The following is a 23,291-nucleotide window of genomic DNA, read 5'->3' as shown; positions in this document are numbered from 1 at the left end:
AGAGGAATGGCACTTATTCCTTCTATAGGCAAATCCAAGTAAGGAGGCAAAGATTACTACTTCTTTTTGGGAAATAACTTCAGATAACATCTGGGAAGACTCAGGAAAATGTTAAACTTCTGCAGGTTGTCTACAAATACTCAGCTTTGGGATAAACTCACTTTAGATGCTTACGGCTGTGCATTAAATAAAGCTCATACTTCCCAGTTTGCAAGGGAGGTAGGGGAGGCGGGAAGAAAGAATCCAGCCCAGTGTGTCAGCAGAGAGGATCTTTTCTAGATGCAGTTTAAATTCTGTCACTCCCTTCCATCAAACCCTTCAAATACCTTTCCATTGCACCTGAGTTACTTTCCACAGTCTTGATATGACCTAGCAGGCCTGGGCCCTTCCCTGCCTCTCCAGTCCCTTCTCAAGCTTCCTTTATTTTGTTCCAGAGACAGTGATGAGTTAATCCCTTGAAGACACAGAGCTCTTAGACATCAGGGATTCATACACAATCCCCCTTGCCTAGAAAGCTCCTCCCTGAAACCTTGGCCTGGCAGTTCCTATCTTCAAAGCTCTACTTAAATATCCCTCATTCAGTGAGGTTTTTTGGTTTTTTTTTCAACTTTTATTTTAAGTTCAGGGGTACATGTGCAGGTTTGTTATATAGGTAAACTTGCACCACGGAGGTTTGTTGTGCAGATTATTTCATCACAAGGTTATTAAGCCTAGTATCCATTAGTTATTTTTCCTGATCCTCTCCCTCCTCCCACTCTCCACCCTCCGAAAGGCCCCAGTGTGTGTTGTTCCCCCTCTCTGTGACCATGTGTTCTCATAATTTAGCTCCCATACCTGGTCCCAAACCAACTCCAGTGCAACAGTGCACACAGTCTTCAGCAGGGGACCCCCGTTCCCCCTACAACTGCCTTGGCTCCACTGCTGTGGTGAACACCAGTAGGGAGGCAGACACCCCTTCATCTGCTAGCTCTAGGCTACAGCTGCCTCACCTCGGTCCCCCCAGCACAGTAGACTCCAAACCTTCAGTGAGGTTTTATCTATTTCTGGCCCGGTCAAAACTGGTTTCTCTTTAATGTTTTCCTAATAAAATATGATTTCCCTTTATTGAAACTATCACAATTTATATTTGTAAATTTATTGTTGTGGTGATTGGTTTAATACTGTCTGTTTTCTTCCCATCTGGATTCACTGCCAGTGCCTGTAACATAGTAGGCCTCCAAGAAATACTTGTCAAATGAATAAATGAATAAACTTAAAATGAAAAATTGAAAAAACTATTGAATGTATTGGCCCACAATGGATTAAACATTTCCAAATTGACAGTGCTGTAACCAGGAGATCATGTTGTACAGACGTATTAGGAAATAATGTTTTTATGCATTGTAAAACAAAATAATGATGACTTACCTTGGTATATATTACTACTCTTCATTTCTTAATAATGGCTTCTATTACCCCTTCCTCACCTGCAAAAAAATCAATGAGGAAAAGAACTTTCTATTGTTAAAAGAGTTTATACAATAAATGCTTAGAACAGTGCCTACATCGTAATAAATTCTCAGTCAATATCCCCTGTTACTATTATATCATCATTTTTATTTAGTATTTATGGTAAATTTTAATGATAAAATTAATGCAATTTTTATTTGGTATTATATTTGTTAATTATAATTTAAAACTTGGTTTTTCTCTACTGTTTACAGAGTTTTTTCCTTTGTTATTGATTTACAATTATTAAATAAAATTATTAAGTATAGTTACTAATTCCCAATATATATTTGAATATCTTACAGTTACACAATAAGGAATCTTCAAAGGAGTGAGGCCCCAATTCAAAGTTAGGTTTATAGTCTTTGAAAATAAAATATTCTTCCTTTTTTACTTGAAACAAAGGTGAATGTAGAGACTGTATTACAGTAAGTCAGTGGACTGAAATTTTTTCCTCTTTGTACCTTTTTAATTCTTAGTTTGATGTCTGATGTAACAAAGCACTTCCAAATTTTAGAAACTGCAGCTTCTTTTAATTTGTGTTTTAATGAACAAGTTTTTTGGAACAACTCTGGCCCATTCAATAAAAAAATAAAAAATAGTAAAAAACTTTAGTTTGGTTTGTGTATTATGAAATAAAATTTATTTATTTATTTATTTATTTATTTATTTATTTATTTATGACTGAGTTTTGCTGTTGTTGCCCAGGCTGGAGTACAATTGCAATGATCTTGGCTCACTGCAACCTCCGGCTCCTGGGTTCAAGCGATTCTCCTGCCTCAGCCTCCCGAGTAGCTGGGATTACAGGCAACCGCTATCATGCCCAGCTAATTTCTGTATTTTTAGTAGAGACGGGATTTTGCCATGTTGGCCAGGCTGGTCTCGAACTCCTGACCTCAGGTGATCTGCCCGCCTCAGCCTCCCAAAGTGCTGGGATTGCAAGCATGAGCCACTGTGCCCAGCCAAAATATTTATTATTTTTCATTTTCACTTTTTAACAAAGATAACTGGGGGATGGGATGTCATGTTACTTTTAGTCTTCAGAAGAAGAAATCTAAGAATACCAAATGGAGTAGAATAGATTAATAGAGTGGGTCATTTACAGTTTCAAGTATTTTTTGAATGTAGTTTTTGTTTCATATTATTAAAGCTGAGCCTATTATTAATGGTCATTGTTAATGAAGTTTGAGTTTAATTGTATACTGCTCAGAAGATATTACTGTGAAGTATATCATTCTGGAAAATTTTATCAAATTGTTTAGTTCAGTTAGATTTTCCTTTCTTTGGCTACTGTACAAATTATTTTTCACTATTTTTTATGGTTGTAGAGATATAGTACTCTAGGTTAAATTCAAGAATAGTTAGATTTTTTTTTTTAAGTAGACAACTGTGGCTCAACCTTGGGTAGTATAAGAGCAAAGAAATAACAGAAATGTTTCAAATTTCTAGCAAGTATTTCAAAGAAAACAAACAGAAATTATATCTTCATACTATCACTAAATTGATAGAACCTATGTTGATTACTCATTTAGAACAATTTTGGTTATTTTAAATTAAATAGAAAACTTAAAATCTTTCTTTTTCTTAGGCAATCAATTGAGGACAATGGACAAGCCTGTTTCCTGTTAGTTTATTCCCCAGCAAAACTGTTTATAGTAGCGAGTTTGCCCTGGAGTTTCCAGGGTTCAAGCCCAGGTTCCACCACATGACTCTGGGCAACTTATGCTACATAAGCCTTATTTTAGTTTTTCAAATACAAGTGTCAATAGTGCCTATACTATTATGTTTTATAAACAGTAAATAAAATAATCAAGTAAAGTTCTTTGCACAGTTTGAGGACATATTGACTGCTCAGTAAATATAAGCTCTCATCATTACTTAGTGGCAGAATATAATCATTATACATAGATTGTTTTCTTGTCTGTCAATTACTAACAATGAAATGAATTCTTAGTATCAATCTTTTATATGGGATTAAGAATAAACTGTTTATATAGGATTAAAATAAGAATAGAAGATTTAAAGTCAGTAAATCAAAGGAATGGATACAGTAAAACACTACATAAGAATTAAGACATTGTCTCAAAGAAAATGCTCACTGCATTTGGATGTCTTTTTTAAAAAAATAATTGAATACTATTTTATTTAACTGTTTATACTAAAAGAAATTAGGTTTCTTGATTGTACAGAGACATCAAAATGCGAAATGGCAAGAGAATTTAATGTTGTAATTGTAAAATTAAATATTTAATGCTCCCATTTAAGTTTACAAGGCCTTGAATAAATTACCTTCTGATGAAGCTGAATAAGGCTGGAAGTGTCACTGCAGAGAAAATTCTCAGTATTTGGCTCTAAATTGTCTTTTGACACCTTCAGCATTACCTTTGACATTCTTTTCACAGCCTCAACCATTACCAGCTTCCTGATGCCTGTCATAGTATGCATTTTCAGGATTCCACGGTTTCTGAATCAGACAAGCTTCTTGCATATTTCATTAGGCACAAAATTTTTAGCACAAAATGGTTAGCTATAACTGGGTCATTGCTACTGAACAAAGAATGACACATTTAATGTCATTTTTCACTGGCAAAATATGTCCTGTACTTACAGTAAAATGTGACTCACACAATGTAAAAAGCTCATATTATTTTCCCTTTGCCTGGCTGTCTCAAAGAGCAAAAAGTAAAGTCGTGATTTTTTAAAAACGGATTCTTTTGTGGAGGTAAATGTCTAAAATCTGAAGAAAAACATTACTCATCCAAAACAATTTTTGTAAGTGAAAAATAGTTTTTTTATTTGACTGCTCTTATATGTCAATTTCTAATATTTGTTCTACTTTTAACCATGTTCAAAATGGTGAACTATCAGTTTGTTGTTTTTTACTTTGATGAAATGACGTTAAATCTGAGAATTTTTGACGTTTGATGAGACTTCATGCCACATACTTCAATTTAGCACCTATCTATCAAACATGCTTAGACACATAAACATAATCAAGCCTGTTTCTCATATATAGTAAGGAAAAAAGAAGTCACATCAAACAATTCTAATACAGGGACTGGGTACTAGTAGAGTGATGCCCAGAACACTGCAGCGAAGTCATAATTTTAGAATTACAAATGTAAATCAGATGTGTAAATACATATTTTTATTCCTTATAATTAAAGTTAACTTTTCTGTAGATCTGTTTTTAAACATGATAGTAGAACAAAACACATTTTACAATTGTAACCCAGTTACTTCCCATTTTTGGTTCAGTCTTAGCTTTTTTGTTTCTTTTACTTTCTTCTCAAGGTTACTTCACAATGATGTCTACTCTCAAGCGAGGGTGTTTTCCCTAGAGTCCAGATTGAAGGTCAGGCCAATCTCTACTATTTTCAAAGTCCTTCGGTGACGGATATATTATATGTCAACTTGGCAGGGGCATGGTACCCATATTTGGTCAAACATTATTCTGGATGTTTCTATGAAGTTTTATTTGTTTTGTTTTGTTTTTGGCACAGGGTGAGGGTGGTAAAATTAACATTGAAACAGCTGGACTTTGAGTAAAGCAGATTACCCTCCTTAATGTAGGTGGGCTTCATTCAGTCAGTTCAAGACTGCAGTCGAACAAAAGACTATCTTCCATGGAGAAAGAAGGAACAAGACCAATAGACAGCCTTTATATTTGAACGGCAACTCTTTGCTGAGTCTCCAGGCTGCCAGGCTACCCCATTAGATTTTCGATTTACCAATTCTCCACAATAGAATGAGCCAAATTAGCAAAATAAGTTTCTCCCTCTCTCTCTCTCTCTCTTTCTCACACACAGCCACACACCCCCCATCCCTCTCTTTCCTTCTTTCCCTTTCCTGAATGTCCGATAAAATTGCTCCATTATTATACATCCTTCCTTCCCTGTGGTTGATAGAAGCTGTTTGAGTCTGCCAATGTTTAAAATGTGATTTTTACAATAAAGCTCTAAAAATCCCATAAAACCCCGATGGGTGTCTGATTCTAGGCACTGAAATCCAGGGCTTTCATTACTATTGTCTATATCAAGCAGAGAGAGGGGGTGAACAGCTCCAAAATCAGAAACTCAATTTGCTCTGTTATTTTCTCTCTCTTTTTCTCTTTGTCTCTCTTTCTGTCAGCGTGTGTATGTGTGTGTACATTTTTATGTGTTTCACCATTTTGGTTTAATGGTGGATGGATATAGGTCAAAAGGAACTAAGAGAATAAACATTACATTGACTACCTCAAAATATTGTCCCACTACAGTTACTATAGTTTGATAAGTAAATCCATGTTTCCAGTATCTTGAAGGATGCTTTTACGTTTTACGAAATGGCATAAGCAATTTGCAAATAGTAGGAAATATTCGAGAACTGTGACTACCATTGTGTAGATACAGCAGAAAGAACTAACAGATTATAAAGCAGCAAGGCATAGTGGGAAAGCATGGACTTTAATCAAATCCAATTTGATTTAAATCCTAGTTTGAGTACTAGCTATGCCTTGAACAGGTTTCTGAAACAGCCTAAGCTTTGATTTTCTAACATATATAATGGGGATAATAACAAAATCTGCCTAATGAGGGCTTTTTTGAAAATTAACTTTTTACACATTCTAGTCTTTTAAAGATACAAATTATTTTATACCACTCTTCCGCTTTAAGTGTTTTATTTCCTTACCAACATACTCCATAACTTCTTCCTGCCTCTGCAACCATATTTCACACCACTTTTGCCCCTTACACTCTAAGATACAGTCATATGGAACATTTTATAGTTCATAATATCTACTGCATTCTCTCACTTTGGGGTTTTGGTGTAGATTACGTCCTCTGACTGGAACTCCCCCTCCACCATCTCGTTAGCTTAGACAATGCCTGTTCATCCTTCAAATCATCTAAATGTAATGACATTTTCTTGGGCAGGCTTTCCTGATATCAAAATCAAGGTCAACTCCCTAAGCTCTTGGCTCCCATACTGAAACTTTTACTTATGTAACTCTCATAAACACATAGCATAATTTTTTGCATGTTTTTCTTCCTTATCAGTTGCAAGTTCCAGCAGAGCTGATATATTTTCATTTCATTCACTACTATAGCCCTAGAGTCTGACATAGTTTCTGGCTGTGAATGCTCAATAAATATTTGCTTAATTGAGTAGAAACATAAAGTATCTATTTCATTGAAGGAAAGAATAGTTAGCTACATTTTTCTTTTTCTTGCCTTAATATTTTAGGAATTTGCTTATATGTCATAGTAAAAAAGTTAAAGCCTTATACATTATACTAAGGAATTTGGACATCAAATTCAAGCTAGCCTTTCTATAAACAAAATACTGAATTTCTGTCCCTAAATTTGTTCCTTCCCTATTCTTCCCCATTGAGATGACACCAAATCCCTCTAGCTGCTCAAACCAAGTACCCGTATGTTATTCTTAATTATCTCTTTACCTTGCTTCTCATGTGCAATTTGTTAACAAGTCATCTTCAGTCTGTATCCATTATTCTCCCTTTCCAGACCACTAACATGTCTTGACTATACTGCTGCAATAGCCTCCCAACTCTTGTCCTATTTAAAATTCATTTTAAAAAATCAGTCTTGGCCGGGCATGGTGGCTCACACCTATAATCCCAGCACTTTGGGAGGCCCAGGCAGGCGGGTCACGAGGTCAAGAGATGGAGACCATCATGGCCAACATGGTGAAACCCTGTCTCTACTATAAACACAAAAAAATTATCTGGGTGTGGTGGTGCGTGCCTGTAGTCCCAACTACTAGGGAGGCTGAGGCAGGAGAATTGCTTGAATCTGGGAGGCAGAGGTTGCAGTGAGCCGAGATCACACCATTGCACTCCAGCCTGGCAACAGAGCGAGACTCCATCTCAAAACAAAACAACACAAAACAAAATAAACAAACAAAAAACCATGTAAAACATGTCAGATTTCGTGTTCAGAAGTCTTACATGTCTTTTCATTATGCTAAGATAAAACCCAAATGCATTTTCTTGGTTTCTAAAGCCAAGAAAATACAAGTTGCTTTCAGCAACCATGTTTCTCCCACCATGCTTTCCCCTAGCTCACTCTTTTTAGCCAAGTCGACCTGATTTTCTGTCTGTTAGTCTGTTTCTGCCTCGTGGTCTGGCTTTCTTTCTGTTAGTCTGTTTCCACCTCGTGGTCTTGGTCCTGGCTCTTCATTCTGCCTGGGATGCTCTCCACTCCAGGTCCTTACTGGATCTTAGCTCAGTCATCACCCTCTCAGGAAGATCTTCCAACCATTCACCTGCATACACCTATGGCTGCTCCATAGAGAACATCATTCTGTTTTCTTCACTTCCTAGCACTTATTACTTTCTGAAATTATCTACTTTGTTTATTTCTTTCTTTACTCTTACTAGGATACCTGGGTCATTAAAGGAGGGATATTTCTCCCTTATTTACTGTTATAAACTTAATGCTTGGGCTGTAGAAGTCATACAATATTTGAAGAATAAATCGTTAAAGAAATGTATAACATTTTTGAAGAAAGGTAATTGTGAGATCCATTTAGTTTACAAACATTTTATCTGTGTGTTAGATAAAAGGCCATGGTAGGAAAAGTAAAGGACGAAGACATATTTTATAGGACTGTACCCTGAAAAATAAATAAACTTGAACCAGTTATGCAAGACTTATGTGCAGGAAACAGGTACCAGTTATATTTAGAAATGGTAAATCACTGTCTAAGCATAACTCAGAGCACAATATGTTAGAGGGTAGAGAGAGAAGTGCGTCTTAGATATGGTAATCGTATTAGGACTGATGCCATCCTTGATTTTTCTTCTGGGAAAGAGTTCAAAATGACTATTTAATGTTTACAATGATATCTTGCAGGCATCTTGCCAGTAAACAATATAATAGACACTAGGAATCCAAATTGTAAGATGAACAAGTCTTTATAGAGGGAGAGCCAAATACACAATAAATAACACAAGGTGGTAAATGCAGTAATACAAACATATGTACCATGCATAGGAGTGCAGAGAAGGTGTGCTTCTCCGAATGCAGGGATATCTTAACTGTTGCTTAAAGGAAAAGTAACCAAAGGCAACTAAAGATTGCAAGGAGGTCCCAGGAAAAAGCAAAAGAACCAAAGGTACATAGGCAAAAAAGTAGCCTGCCTTCCTGGGAACTTCCAATAGTTTGCTGGAGCACACAGAAGTACTGTGCCATGGGAGCAAAGACTGAAGACATATGTAGGTTCAAGGGCACAGAGCCCCATATATGTCATGATAAAATATTGGGAAGCCACTGGGGAGCTACTGAAACTTTAAGCAGGGAAATAAAATGGTCATATCTACACCTTAGAAATTTGATTTTTTTTCTCTTCTCTTCTCTCCTCTCCTCTCCCCTCCTCTCCCTTCCCCTCCCCTCCCCTCCCCTCCCCTCCCCTCTCTCTCTCTCTCTCTGTGTGTGTGTGTGTGTGTGTGTGAGTGTGTGTTTGTGTGTGTGACAGAGTCCTGCTCTGTTGCCCAGGCTAGAGTATAGTGGAGTGATCTCCGCTCACTGCAATCTCTGCCTCTTGGGTTCAAGCGATTCCCTGCCTTAGCCTCCTGAGTAGCTGGGATTACAGGCGGGCTCTACAACACCTGGCTAATGTATTTTTTTGGTAACGACCGGGTTTTACCATGTTGTCCAGGCTGGTCTCGAGCTCCTGACCTTGGGTGATCTGCCTGCCTTGGCCTCCCAAAGTGCTGGGATTACAGGTGTGAGCCACCCTGCCCGGTGTAGAAGTTTGATTTTGATGTCAGTGTGGTAGATTAATCTGTGGGAAGCAAAACAGGATAGAGTTCAATGACAGTGAAAAGTTTATTGTATAAGCTATGTAAAAGAAAATGTTGAAGGTTTGAAATCCAGTAGTGGCAGTGAGGGTGTACAGAATGGAACTATTTGAGAAGTACACAAAGCAAGTCTTACTTTCAAGACAGTTTATGTAAGCTCTTTCAATTATCTCAGTGTTCTTGCTATGTGTGGGTTATAGGATTTGGAACATATGATCAATCTGAGCACACATTAGTCAGTAAACTGAATAGGATTATTAAAATCCATAAACATTTTTCTAGTGGAATCTGTGATATTTTCTAGCTACTCTTGCTTGTTTCATTTGAATCTTTTGCTCACATCCTATAGTAAGGGTTTCAGGAAACGTATTTTTATTTGCCTAGAATTTTAGCCTTTTAGTTTTTTGAATCTATTGCTAATATTCTTATAGTAAGAGTTTCAGGGAATGTATTTCTATTTGTCTGGAATTTTAGCCTTTTAGGATTTTGAGCCCTTCTTTTGGTTATGGGATATAGTATGAGACAAGATGAAATGATACTTCTATTCCCAAGTCACTGATGGGGAAAATGAAGCAAAAAATGTTATTTACTCAAGGCTTCTGCAATGTTTCCTGGTGGAATTACGGCTCAGACACAAATTTCCTAATGCCTGTGCTGCTAACTTCTCAGTAGAACACTATATTAATTTATCTTCTTCCTGAGTGTTTTTCCACAAATCCCATAGCCTGTGAAAAGATTGTTTTAGGGAAATATTATTTTTTAATATAGCATATTTTGTCAATGTAGGACATATGACTAGTACCTGCTGAAAACCATCTCATGATCCTTGTGTAAGAACTAATTAACACTAGAAATAGTATTTTCCTTGCTCATTAAAAATATAAATGTCTCAGAAAGTAGAAAATTATTACTCTCTAAATAAACATACATGCCATTCAAATTTTATTCCTCTACCACTTGCAGTATCTAAACCTAGTTAGATACTTTGCTTTTAGTTATAATCTGACAGAACAGATACAACCAAGATCATATTGTTAGTCAGAAGTGGAAAATTCATAATTCATGATGATACCAATAAAGGATAGATTTAGCTTTTTAAAATTTTATTATTATTATTATACTTTAAGTTTTAGGGTACATGTGCACAATGTGCAGGTTTGTTACATATGTATACATGTGCCTTGTTGGTGTGCTGCACCCATCAGCTCATCATTTAGCATTAGGTATATCTCCTAATGCTGTCCCTCCCCCTTCCTCCTACCCCACAACAGTCCCCGGAGTGTGATGTTCCCCTTCCTGTGTCCATGTGTTCTCATTGTTCAATTCCCACCTATGAGTGAGAACATGTGGTGTTTGGTTTTTTGTCCTTGCAAGAGTTTACTGAGAATGATGATTTCCAGTTTCATCCATGTCCCTACAAAGGACATGAACTCATCATTTTTTATGACTGCATAGTATTCCATGGTGTATATGTGCCACATTTTCTTAATCCAGTCTATCGTTGTTGGACATTTGGGTTGGTTCCAAGTCTTTGCTATTGTGAATAGTGCCGCAATAAACATACGTGTGCATGTGTCTTTATAGCAGCATGATTTATAGTCCTTTGGGTATATACCCAGTAAGGGGATGGCTGGGTCAAATGGTATTTCTAGTTCTAGATCCCTGAGGAATCGCCACACTGACTTCCACAGTGGTTGAACTAGTTTACAGTCCCACCAACAGTGTAAAAGTGTTCCTATTTCTCCACATCCTCTCCAGCACCTGTTGTTTCCTGACTTTTTAATGATGGCCATTCTAACTGATGTGAGATGGTATCTCATTGTGGTTTTGATTTGCATTTCTCTGATGGCCAGTGATGATGAGCATTTTTTCATGTGTGTTTTGGCTGTATAAATGTCTTCTTTTGAGAGGTGTCTGTTCATGTCCTTTGCCCACTTTTTGATGGGGTTTTTTTTTCTTGTAAATTTGTTTGAGTTCATTGTAGATTCTGGATATTAGCCCTTTGTCAGATGAGTAGGTTGCAAAAATTTTCTCCCATTCTGTAGGTTGCCTGTTCACTCTGATGGTAGTTTCTTTTGCTGTGCAGAAGCTCTTTAGTTTAATTAGATCCCAGTTGTCAATTTTGGCTCTTGTTGCCATTGCTTTTGGTGTTTTAGACATGAAGTCCTTGCCCATGCCTATGTCCTGAATGGTAATGCCTAGGTTTTCTTCTAGGGTTTTTATGGCTTTAGGTCTAACCTGTAAGTCTTTAATCCATCTTGAATTAATTTTTGTATAAGGTGTAAGGAAGGGATCCAGTTTCAGCTTTCTACATATGGCTAGCCAGTTTTCCCAGCACCATTTATTAAATAGGGAATCTTTTCCCCATTGCTTGTTTTTGTCAGGTTTGTCAAAGATCAGATAGTTGTAGATATGCGGCATTATTTCTGAGGGCTCCGTTCTGTTCCATTGATCTATATCTCTGTTTTGGTACCAGTATCATGCTGTTTTGGTTACTGTAGCCTTGTAGTATAGTTTGAAGTCAGGTAGCGTGATGCCTCCAGCTTTGTTCTTTTGGCTTAGGATTGACTTGGTGATGCACTCTTTTTTGGTTCCATACGAACTTTAAAGTAGTTTCTTCCAATTCTGTGAAGAAAGTCATTTGTAGCTTGATGGAGATGGCATGGAATCTATAAATTACCTTGGGCAGTATGGCCATTTTCATGATATTGATTCTTCCAACCCATGAGCATGGAATGTTCTTCCATTTGTTTGTATCCTCTTTTATTTCACTGAGCAGGGGTTTGTAGTTCTCCTTGAAGAGGTCCCTCCCATCCCTTATAAGTTGGATTCCTAGGTATTTTATTCTCTTTGAAGCAATTGTGAATGGGAGTTCACTCAGGATTTGGCTCTCTGTTTGTCTGTTATTGGTGTATAAGAATGCTTGTGATTTTTGTGCATTGATTTTATATCCTGAGACTGCTGAAGTTGCTAATCAGCTTAAGGAGATTTTGGGCTGAGATGATGGGGTTTTCTAGATATACAATCATGTCATCTGCAAATAGGGACAATTTGACTTCCTCTTTTCCTAATTGAATGCCCTTTATTTCCTTCTCCTGCCTGATTGCCCTGGCCAGAACTTCCAACACTATATTGAATAGGAGTGGTGAGAGAGGGCATCCCTGTCTCGTGCCAGTTTTCAAAGGGAATGCTTCCAGTTTTTGCCCATTCAGTATGATATTGGCTGTGGGTTTGTCATAGATAGCTCTTATTATTTTGAGATACGTCCCATCAATACCTAATTTATTGAGAGTTTTAGCATGAAGGGTTGTTGAATTTTGTCAAAGACCTTTTCTGCATCTATTGAGATAATCATGTGGTTTTTGTCTTTGGTTCTGTTTATATGCTGGATTACATTTATTGATTTGTGTATGTTGAACCAGGCTTGCATCCCAGGGATGAAGCCCACTTGATCATGGTGTATAAGCTTTTTGATGTGCTGCTGGATTTGGTTTGCCAGTATTTTATTGAGGATTTTTGCATCTATGTTCATCAAGGATATTGGTCTAAAATTCTCTTTTGTGGTTGTGTCTCCACCTGGCTTTGGTATCAGGACGATGCTGGCCTCATAAAATGAGTTAGGGAGGATTCCTTCTTTTTCTATTGATTGGAATAGTTTCAGAAGGAATGGTACCAGTTCCTCCCTGTACCTCTGGTAGAATTCGGCTGTGAATTCATCAGGTCCTGGACTCTTTTTGGTTGGTAAGCTATTAATTATTGCCACAATTTCAGAGCCCATTATTGGTCTATTCAGAGATTCAACCTCTTCCTGGTTTAGTCTTGGGAGGGTGTATTTGTCAAGGAATTTATCCATTTCTTCTAGATTTTCTAGTTTATTTGCATAGAGGTGTTTGTAGTATTCTCTGATGGTAGTTTGTATTTCTGTGGGATCAGTGGTGATATCCCCTTTATCATTTTTTATTGTATCTATTTGATTCTTCTCTCTTTTCTTCTTTATTAGTATTGCTAGTGGTCTATCAATTTTGTTGATCTTTTCAAAAAACCAGCTCCTGGATTCATTAATTTTTTTGAAGGATTTTTTATGTCTCTATTTCCTTCAGTTCTGCTCTGATTTTAGTTATTTCTTGCCTTCTGCTAGCTTTTGAAAGTGTTTGCTCTTGCTTTTCTAGTTCTTTTAATTGTGATGTTAGGGTGTCAATTTTAGATCTTTCCTGCTTTCTCTTGTGGGCATTTAGTGCTATAAATTTCCCTCTACACACTGCTTTGAATGTGTCCCAGAGATTCTGGTATGTTGCGTCTTTGTTCTCATTGGTTTCGAAGAACATCTTTATTTCTGCCTTCATTTCGTTATGTACCCAGTAGTCATTCAGGAGCAGGTTGTTCAGTTTCCATGTAGGTGAGCAGTTTTGAGTGAGTTTCTCAATCCTGAGTTCTAGTTTGATTGCACCATGGTCTGAGAGACAGTTTGTTATAATTTCTGTTCTTTTACATTTGCTGAGGAGAGCGTTACTTCCACCTATGTGGTCAATTTTGGAATAGGTGTGGTGTGGTGCTGAAAAAAATGTATATTCTGTTGATTTGGGGTGGAGAGTTCTGTAGATGTCTATTAGGTCTGCTTGGTGCAGAGCTGAGTTCAATTCCTGGGTATCCTTGTTAACTTTCTGTCTCGTTGATCTGTCTAATGTTGACAGTGGGGTGTTAAAATATCCCATTATTATTGTGTGGGAGTCTAAGTCTCTTTGTAGGTCGCTCAGGACTTGCTTTATGAATCTGGGTGCTCCTGTATTGGGTGCATATATATTTAGGATAGTTAGCTCATCTTGTTGAATTGATCCCTTTACCATTATGTAATGGCCTTCTTTGTCTCTTTTGATCTTTGTTGGTTTAAAGTCTGTTTTATCAGAGACTAGGATTGCAACCCCTGCCTTTTTTTGTTTTCCATTTGCTTGGTAGATCTTCCTCCATCCCTTTATTTTGAGCCTATGTGTGTCTCTGCACATGAGATGGGTTTCCTGAATACAGCACACTGATGGGTCTTGACTCCTTATCCAATTTGCCAGTCTGTGTCTTTTAATTGGGGCATTTAACCCGTTTGCATTTAAAGTTAATATTGTTATGTGTGAATTTGATCCTGTCATTATGATGTTAGCTGATTATTTTGCTCGTTAGTTGAGGCAGTTTCTTCCTAGCCTCGATGATCTTTACAATTTGGCATGATTTTGCAGTGGCTGGTACTGGTTGTTCCTTTCCATGTTTAGTGCTTCCTTCAGGAGCTCTTTTAGGACAGGCCTGGTGGTGACAAAATCTATCAGCATTTGCTTGTCTGTAAAGTATTTTATTTCTCCTTCACTTATGAAGCTTAGTTTGGCTGGATATGAAATTCTGGATGAAATTTCTTTTCTTTAAGAATTTTGAATATAGGTCCCAAGTCTCTTCTGGCTTGTAGAGTTTCTGCTGAGGGATCTGCTGTTAGTCTGATGGCCTTCGCTTTGTGGGTAACCCAACCTTTCTCCCTGGCTGCTCTTAACATTTTTCCCTTCATTTCAACTTTGGTGAATCTGACAATTATGTGTCTTGGAGTTTCTCTTCCTGAGGAGTATCTTTGTGGCGTTCTATGTGTTTCCTGAATCTGAATGTTAGCCTGCCTTGCTAGATTGGGGAAGTTCTCCTGGATAATATCCTGCAGAGTGTTTTCCAACTTGGTTCCATTCTCCCCGTCACTTTCAGGTACACCACTCAGACGTACATTTGGTCTTTTCACATAGTCCCATATTTCTTGGAGGCTTTGTTTGTTTCTTTTTATTCTTTTTTCTCTAAACTTCCCTTCTCGCTTCATTTCATTCATTTCATCTTCCATCACTGATACCCTTTCTTCCAGTTTATTACTACTGCTCCTGAGGCTTCTGCATCCTTCACGTAGTTCTCGAAACTTGGCTTTCAGCTCCATCAGCTCCTTTAAGCACTTCTCTGTGTTATTCTAGTTATACATTCGTCTAAATTTTTTTCAAAGTTTTTAACTTCTTTGCCTTTGTTTTAAATTTCCTCCTGTAGCTCGGAGTAGTTTGATTGTCTGAAGCCTTCTTCTCTCAACTAGTCAAAGTCATTCTCCATCCAGCTTTGTTCCGTTGCTGGTGAGGAACTGCATTCCTTTGGAGGAGGAGAGGCGCTCTGCTTTTTAGAATTTCCAGTTTTTCTGCTCTGTTTTTTCCCCATCTTTGTGGTTTTATCTACTTTTGGTCTTTGATGACAGTGATGTACAGATGGGTTTTTGGTGTACATGTCCTTTCTATTTGTTAATTTTCCTTCTAACAGACAGGACCTTCAGTTGCAGGTCTGTTGGAGTTTGCTAGAGGTCCACTCCAGACCCTGTTTGCTTGGGTATCAGCAGCAGAGGCTGCCGAACAGCGGATTTTCATGAACTGCGAATGCTGCTGCCTGATCGTTCCTCTGGAAGTTTTGTCTCAGAGGAATACCCCGGTGTGTGAGGTGTCACTCTGCCCCTACTTGGAGGTGCCTCCCAGTTAGGCTGCTCGGGGGTCAGGGGTCAGGGACCCACTTGAGGAGGCAGTCTGCCCATTCTTAGTCTCCAGCTGCGTGCTGGGAGAACCACTACTCTCTTCAAAGCTGTCAGACAGGGACACTTAAGTCTGTAGAGGTTACTGCTGATGTTTGTTTGTGCCCTGCCCCCAGAGGTGGAGCCTACAGAGGCAGGCAGGCCTCTTTGAGCTGTGGTGGGCTCCACCCAGTTGGAGTTTCTGGGCTGCTTTGTTTACCTAAGCAAGCCTGGGCAATGGTGGGCGCCCCTCCCCCAGCCTTGCTGCCGCCTTGCAGTTTGATCTCAGACTGCTGTGCTAGCAATCAGCGAGACTCTGTGGGCATAGGACCCTCCGAGCCAGGTGCGGGATATAATCTCCTGGTGTGCCATTTTTTAAGCCTGTCGGAAAAGTGCAGTATTAGGGTGGGAGTGACCTGATTTTCCAGGTGCCATCTGTCACCCCTTTCTTTGACTAGGAAAGGGAACTCCTTGACCCCTTGCACTTCCTGAGTGAGGCAATGCCTCGCCCTGCTTTGGCTCGTGCAGGGTGTGCTGCACCTACTGTCCTGCACCCACTCTCTGGCACTCTCTAGTGAGATGCACCCGGTACCTCAGATGGAAATGCAGAAATCACCCGTCTTCTGCGTCGCTCACGCTGGGAGCTATAGACCGGAGCTGTTCCTATTCGGCCATCTTGGCTCCCTCCTAGATTTAGCTTTTAAGGCTGATTCAAAGTAAGTAGTGTAGAGGGGAGTGTCTTGTGTATTCACAAATTATCAATGTGAGTGTCAGATAAGATTTCCTTTAGTCACACACACCTACCTTCTTACTAGGAAGATCTATATACTTGAATAATTGTTCTGCTTGACCCAGGTTACTTATCAATCCCTTTATTATAATATTTGTTAATATTGGGCCTCAAGAACTGAGCGGAGCTGTTTGAGTCTTCAAAGTCCTAAAACGTGGGGCCGTGGGTTCGAGGTTTATTGATTGAATTCAGGTGGCAGAGAGCCTCTGCAGAGAGAGAGCGCGAGAGGTGGAGATGGGCAGATGGATTCATTTAGAGCTGCGGAACAGGGCGCCCTCTGATGTGAAAGAACTTGCCGTGGACAACAGTCGGTCGAATGAAGGAAAACTCGAAGGCGTAACAGATGAGTTTGAAGAACTGGAATGCTTAAGTACAATCAGCGGAGGCCTCACCTCAATCTCAAACTTACCACAGTTAAACAAATTTAAGAAGCTTGAACTAAGATTCTCAGGGGGCCTGGAAGTATTGGCAGAAAAGTGTCCAAACCTCACGCATCTAAATTTAAGTGGCAACAAAATTAAAGACCTCAGCACAACAGAGCCACTGAAAAAGTTAGAAAACCTCAAGAGCTTAGACCTTTTCAATTGCGAAGTAACCAACCAGAAGGACTACCGAGAAAACGTGTTCAAGCTCCTCCTGCAACTAACATATCTCGATGGCTGTTACTGGGACCACAAGGAGGCCCCTGACTCGGATACTGAGGGCTACGTGAAGGGCCTGGATGACGAGGAGGAGGATGAGGATGAGGAGGAGCATGATGAAGATGCTCAGGTAGTGGAAGATGAGGAGGGCAAGGATGAGGAGGAGGAAGGTGAAGAGAGGACGTGAGTGGAGAGGAGGAGGAGGATGAAGAAGGTTATAACAATGGGGAGGTAGATGGCGAGGAAGATGAAGAAGAGCTTGGTGAAGAAGAAAGGGGTCAGAAGAGAAAATGAGAACCTGAAGATGAGGGAGAAGATCATGACTAAGTGGAATAACCTATTTTGAAAAATTCCTATTGTGATTTGACTGTTTTTACCCATATCCCGTCCCCCGTCCAGTCCAATCCTGCCCCCTGAAACTTGTTTTTTTCTGATTGTAACGTTGCTGTGGGAATGAGACGGGAAAAGTGTACTGGGGATTGTGAGGGGAGGGGAGGGCAGGAGATGGTGGACTAAAATACTATTTTTGCTGCCAAAAAAAAAAATATTTGTAAATATTAACTGGGATACTAGCTTTGTAGAATGATTTCTATTAATTATTCTCTTTTTCTTTCTTTTTTTTTTTTTTTACACATTCTCTTCTTTCAAGTATAGTCCTTTTAGTCCAAGGAAAAGGAACTACAATCCACTTATTAATGCTTGCTACTATGTTCAAGTAAAATAAGCTCCAGGATTTAAAAAAAAAGAGGAAAAGAAAATATTTGCAATGAAAATGTTGCTAAAAATTTAAAAACAAATTACAGCAAATGTATTGTTAAAGCAAATTCTATTTTCAAAATTTATTAATAAGGAAATAATTTGTTGCTAAAGCAAGTTTTTGGAAATATAATAATGCACTTTATACTTGATTTTATGTATTAAAACAATGATTTATAAGCTTCAAATATCTCAGAATTTTTATTTTAATAGCATGTTGCAAATTATTAAATCATGCAAAATCATTGCAAAGAAATAATAAAGCATACCTGGAGACATTATGAATATAGTTATTTTAGCAAAAACAGTGTGGAAAATATATATTGTACCTTAGAGACTGTGCATCTATACATTTTTTATTTAAAAGCTGAGCAAAAATGCATTGAGACAAATAACTATCATTGTACATTGAAAGATACAACCAGGGACAAGTCAAATAACATGAATGAAACTAATAGTAACATAATTAAAAATTAATAAAGAGCAGTAATTAAATGCTATCATCAGTAATACCTTTATCAGTCAAGGCATTCATGAATATAATGATTGCTGGAAAATTGCAGCATTTCAACTATATTTATGTTGATTTTTCTGCATTAATTTTTGTTTTTAGCATAGAATTGGAGACCTCAATAAATTCTAGTAATAAAGTAGTTATTAGTATCATTTTTTAAGTCCTAATAACTCACTTAACTAATACCATGTATAAAAATAAAAGCATATAGAATTTCAATAAAGACTCAAAAAATGATTTATAATTTTAGATTAATTCAAAACCCAGTAAGAGTAAACTCTAAGGTGTCCAACAAGCTAGGGACCATATATGAAGTGTCATTGGCTTATCTTTGTAGAACTTTATTGCTGGTCTGTATAATCTTCCTGGTCTGTTTTAGTTAGAAATTCCCTTATTTTATAGATCATGAAAGTGAGACTATCAGGGTTTAAATTCTAGATCCCAAGCACAAGTCAGGGAGTCGTAGAGCTAGAATGAGGGCACAGATAGTAATCCAGGGTCCCTTCTAATGCACTACGTGAAAATAACTTTCTGTTTTCATTTGTCTGAGAAATTGTTTGGATAAAAAAGATTCTAGAGAACTTGAGGTATATATCTTATTTAGTTTGATTATATTTTACCCAACAGCTTTGTTTAAAATATTTATAATATCCTAATATCACATTTCCCATTCATGTAAACAGTAAATTTTCTCTTTTTAATCCTTTTTTATAGTAGCATCAGAATTCTGAGATCTTACATGTAAAATTGCATTTGGAAAAATATTCTCCTTTTGCTTATTTGGTAAATATATGAGTGCTGGTTACAAGAAAAAAAAACAACTTTCTAGGTCTTGTAGAGAGAATACAAAGATTTAGTAAAGAATAAATCATGTCCTCAAAGAACTTAGAGCTAATGACTGACAATAAAAAAAAAAATAAAAGACATAGATGATGCTTGAAACCATCATTCTCAGCAAACTAACTCAAGGACAGAAAACTGAACACATCACGTGTTCTCACTCATAAGTGCGAGTTGAAAAATGAGAACACATGGACACAGGGCGGGGAACATCACACACTGGGGCCTGTCAGGGGGTGGGGGTCTAGGGGAGGGGTAGCATTAGGACAAATACCTAACATAGATAACGGGTTGATGGGTGCAGCAAACCTCCCTGGCACATACATATCTATGTAACCTGCACGTTTTGTACATGCACCCCAGAACTTAAAGTATAATAAAAATAATTTTACTTATTATTTAATTAGTATAACACAATTTACTTTAGAATTTCTGAAATATTAAAATTTTGAATGTTATTATTTGATATCAAATGGTTAAAACCATGCTTTTCTCCGTTTTGAAAATCCATTAAATGTGTCATAGAACTTGACCTTAACATTTTGATATTAGTCAGTGCTATCCTGCTAAATTTTATTGTAAGATGACAGCATACAATTAAGAGATGCAGTCTGTGAGTGTGAAAAGTTAATTAACTGCAAGATTTTGACAGATACCAGGTAATTAAACACTAAAATGAAAATAGTTTTTTGAAAAAAATTAACTATGTTTTATTTTATATTATGATGGTAAGAAATGTGAAATGGGATGTTTTCCATTAGCTGGATTGTTCATCCATCATGATGGTTCTCACATTATGATCCCAGTGAAGTCATCATGCCTTTCCCACCTGCAGTGCCCTTAATCTGTTTCTTAAAGTAATTTTAGAAATTAGAATACTGCTGTGGCATTAAAGTTTAATACTTTGTTGGCACTATAGGCTGAAAATGCTAAAAGAAAAAAACCCACACAATTAAAATTGTTTCTTTTTCTCTTTTCACAGAAAAAAATGGAGCTTGTGTGTCATGTAGTCATGAGAACAAACATTTTAATTTGTGATTCACTATAATGCAGTGGGAGTGTTATACCTTATTGTGTCTCTACCTCAGTTTCCTGATATTTTTATGTGGTGATGATTCTGGTTGACATTACCCACTTTTGAGAGAGATAGTTCATTCTTGCTAATCTTGAACCATAGTCATCAAGACCTTTAAAATGAGTTTTAGACTAGAATGTGCTAAAGGCCCTGGAACATTAAAGCTGCTTACTAATAACTTCTAACCACAGAAATGAAATTTCTTAGGGTAAGTGAACAAAAGCCAGTAGATTCTTAGAGACAGCTTGTTTATTACAAGAGTCCTTGGAAATTATCTGACAAACATTGGACTATTGGTCTGAAATTTATAGATCTTTGCGCATTCTTGTTGACAGATGCGGGGTGATTTTGGACAGCATTTGTTCATTTACCCACTCATTTTTTAAATGTTTCTTATGTCATAATAGTTATTCTAGCACTGAAGATGAAATAATGAGCAGACTAGGAAACTGCCCTCATAGAACATCCATTGGATTGTCAATACCCAGGTGGCCAGCAGCCACACTGACACATGAAATGTATTCCATTTACTTGATTAAACAAATCCAAGTGAAAGACATTCTTACTGAAGGTCCTCATTATTCCAAAGGAAGCTCTTTCCTGTTCTGTGTCATGAAGCCAACAGACAAAACCAAAAGCAAGAGTTAAGCAGTGCAGGCTTTATTCCAATGGCCATGGAATTGGATAACAGGGAGCATAGCTCGCAGATCAACTTCTCAGCTCCTGAGAACTGGGAAGTTACAGATACAGGGTATCTTTAATGAAGGTGTGGGGCATTAAGAACAAGCAGAAGAATAGTCATGCTTTTTCTTGGAAAGGGATGGAGATTTTCTTGGAATCAAGGAGAGTCCTCTTTTTTGTCCTTTTTTGGCATCTTCCAAAAAACGTGATTCACGGTGATTGTCAAGTGTCATGGCACCAGTAGGAGTGTAATTTAGTGTGAAAATTAGATAATAATGAAGCTAGAGGTCCTTCAGAGGTCAAATAAGCTGCCTAAGAGGTAACCTCTGACCACAGATATCCTGTTTCCTAAAAATAAGCAGAGTCAGAGCTGATTAAGAATTTAGCTATGTCACACAGGTGTAGGCATTTGGCAAGAAAAGCCGGGTAGGGATACAGATAAGTCACATAGGCACTGCAGTGGGTAACAGTATCCTCCCTCTAACCATTTTCAGAAACTCAAATTGTGCCTAGAACTTTTCATAAGGAATGCTTCTTCCAAAAAGTGCCTAGCAGAAGACAAAGGTCATTGGCATAGCAGCTACAAGTTCCTAGTATAGTGGTTTGAATAATTTCTTAAGGGGAAGAGGACTTTCTGGCATGCCTAACTTCGGGCTACAGAAATAGCCCCAGGTGCTTCAAGAGTGACTGAAGTGTTTTTTAATTCCTTGTGATTTCCAAAATTATAACTTGTAACTTGCCACTTGAAACATTTGAACAAGAGGAACCCACTTTATTCTATAGTGTCCAAAAAGTCTCAGTTAATACTTGTTGAATGATGGAAACAAGAAGGTCAGAGATCACTAACTTTTCACTTTGCTGGTATTGGCTGCCTGAATGATTGACTCTCTTATGAGGGCTCATGATAGAAGACTTTGCATCATAATGTTTGCTTTGAAGCTGAGCATAATTAATTATTCAGTTTGTGGCTTTACAAGCTAAATTCTCCTAAACTTATATAAGTAAATAGTAAATCCTAAGGTAAAAGTAAAGCAAGGATGTATGAATTTAAAAGAAAATTGTTTTAAAATATAATCAGCAAATACCTGGTTACAGACACTATGAACTTTTAGAGTAAACTATGAATAAATATAATCATATACTTAACAATTTACAAATTAAGATAATCTTTATAGAAATTCTATTCTGTTTTTAGTAATAATTATGCTCTTAATTCTTGGGAATGCACTGCAATGTCAGTTTTCTCCTTAATATTTACTTAGTGAGGTACAATCGTTCTTGAGATTATTCTTGTCATTGGTTTGTTTTATGTAGGCTTATTACATTTTAAGTTGTCATATTTTACCATTGGTTGTGTTCTAGTACTAGTTTCCCCAAATAAACTAATGTCCCAAGAGCAATTCCTGAGTCATAATTACAATGATAAGAATAGAAACACAATGTTACAACACATATGATATACTAAATATTTATCATGAATAGGATTTGAGTAAAAATGTAGGATGTGAATATGTATCTGTCAGCAAGTGTGACTGTAGAGATTTCAAAGAACTCCATTTTAAATTGGGCCAAAAAAGAAGTATGACTCTCAGAAAACTAGACTATATTGGATTCCAACAATCCATTTGCCTCGAGTTTTTAACATATTACTTATAAAACTTTGCCAAATTGTGATTTTTCAGAACAAGTGCAAAATTACATTTCCCTGTACAAACTTGATTAACTCCATAATTTTTTGTGGAGAAGACACACAACTTTAGAGCCATCATTCAAAATTGCATTCCTCAAAGCAGAAAGAAGAATAAATAATACTATCTCCAAAAAATTTGTAGAAACAATTGCAAAGATAATTACAAATATTATACTCAGAGAGAAAACAACATGAGTTACTGGCAACATTTCTTTGTTAAATAACAATGCGTGATGACACACTAAATTAATTACATATTCTGTAAAAGCAATTACTTTCTAATATGTATTCTAACAGATACTTTATTTTATAGGTATATTAGTCAATTAATGTGCAGGGTATGAATTTGCTCTTGGCATTTGTGCAAGCACAGCATAAGGGAGGTGTGCAATGGTGATTCACCTTCAGCTATATGAGGATTAAGAAAGAACATATTTACTTTAATTAAAAGAATTTTGC

The 23,291-nt window shown here is 37.3% G+C and overlaps 1 protein-coding gene and 1 pseudogene across 2 annotated transcripts in view; both read left to right on the top strand.

Annotated features, from left to right (window-relative positions):
• MARCHF1 (membrane associated ring-CH-type finger 1) overlaps nucleotides 1-23,291 on the top strand; it is an 879,756-nt gene that overhangs the window by 169,674 nt on the left and 686,791 nt on the right. The gene's annotated exons all lie outside the window — the stretch shown is intronic.
• Nucleotides 16,798-17,718, top strand: LOC116465864 (acidic leucine-rich nuclear phosphoprotein 32 family member A; annotated as a pseudogene).

The sequence above is a fragment of the Hylobates moloch genome, unplaced genomic scaffold, assembly GCF_009828535.3.
Source record: "Hylobates moloch isolate HMO894 unplaced genomic scaffold, HMol_V3 SCAFFOLD_3, whole genome shotgun sequence".
Lineage (NCBI taxonomy): Eukaryota > Metazoa > Chordata > Mammalia > Primates > Hylobatidae > Hylobates > Hylobates moloch.
Note: the sequence above shows the minus strand (reverse complement) of the source record. Positions and strands in the feature narration are given on the sequence as shown.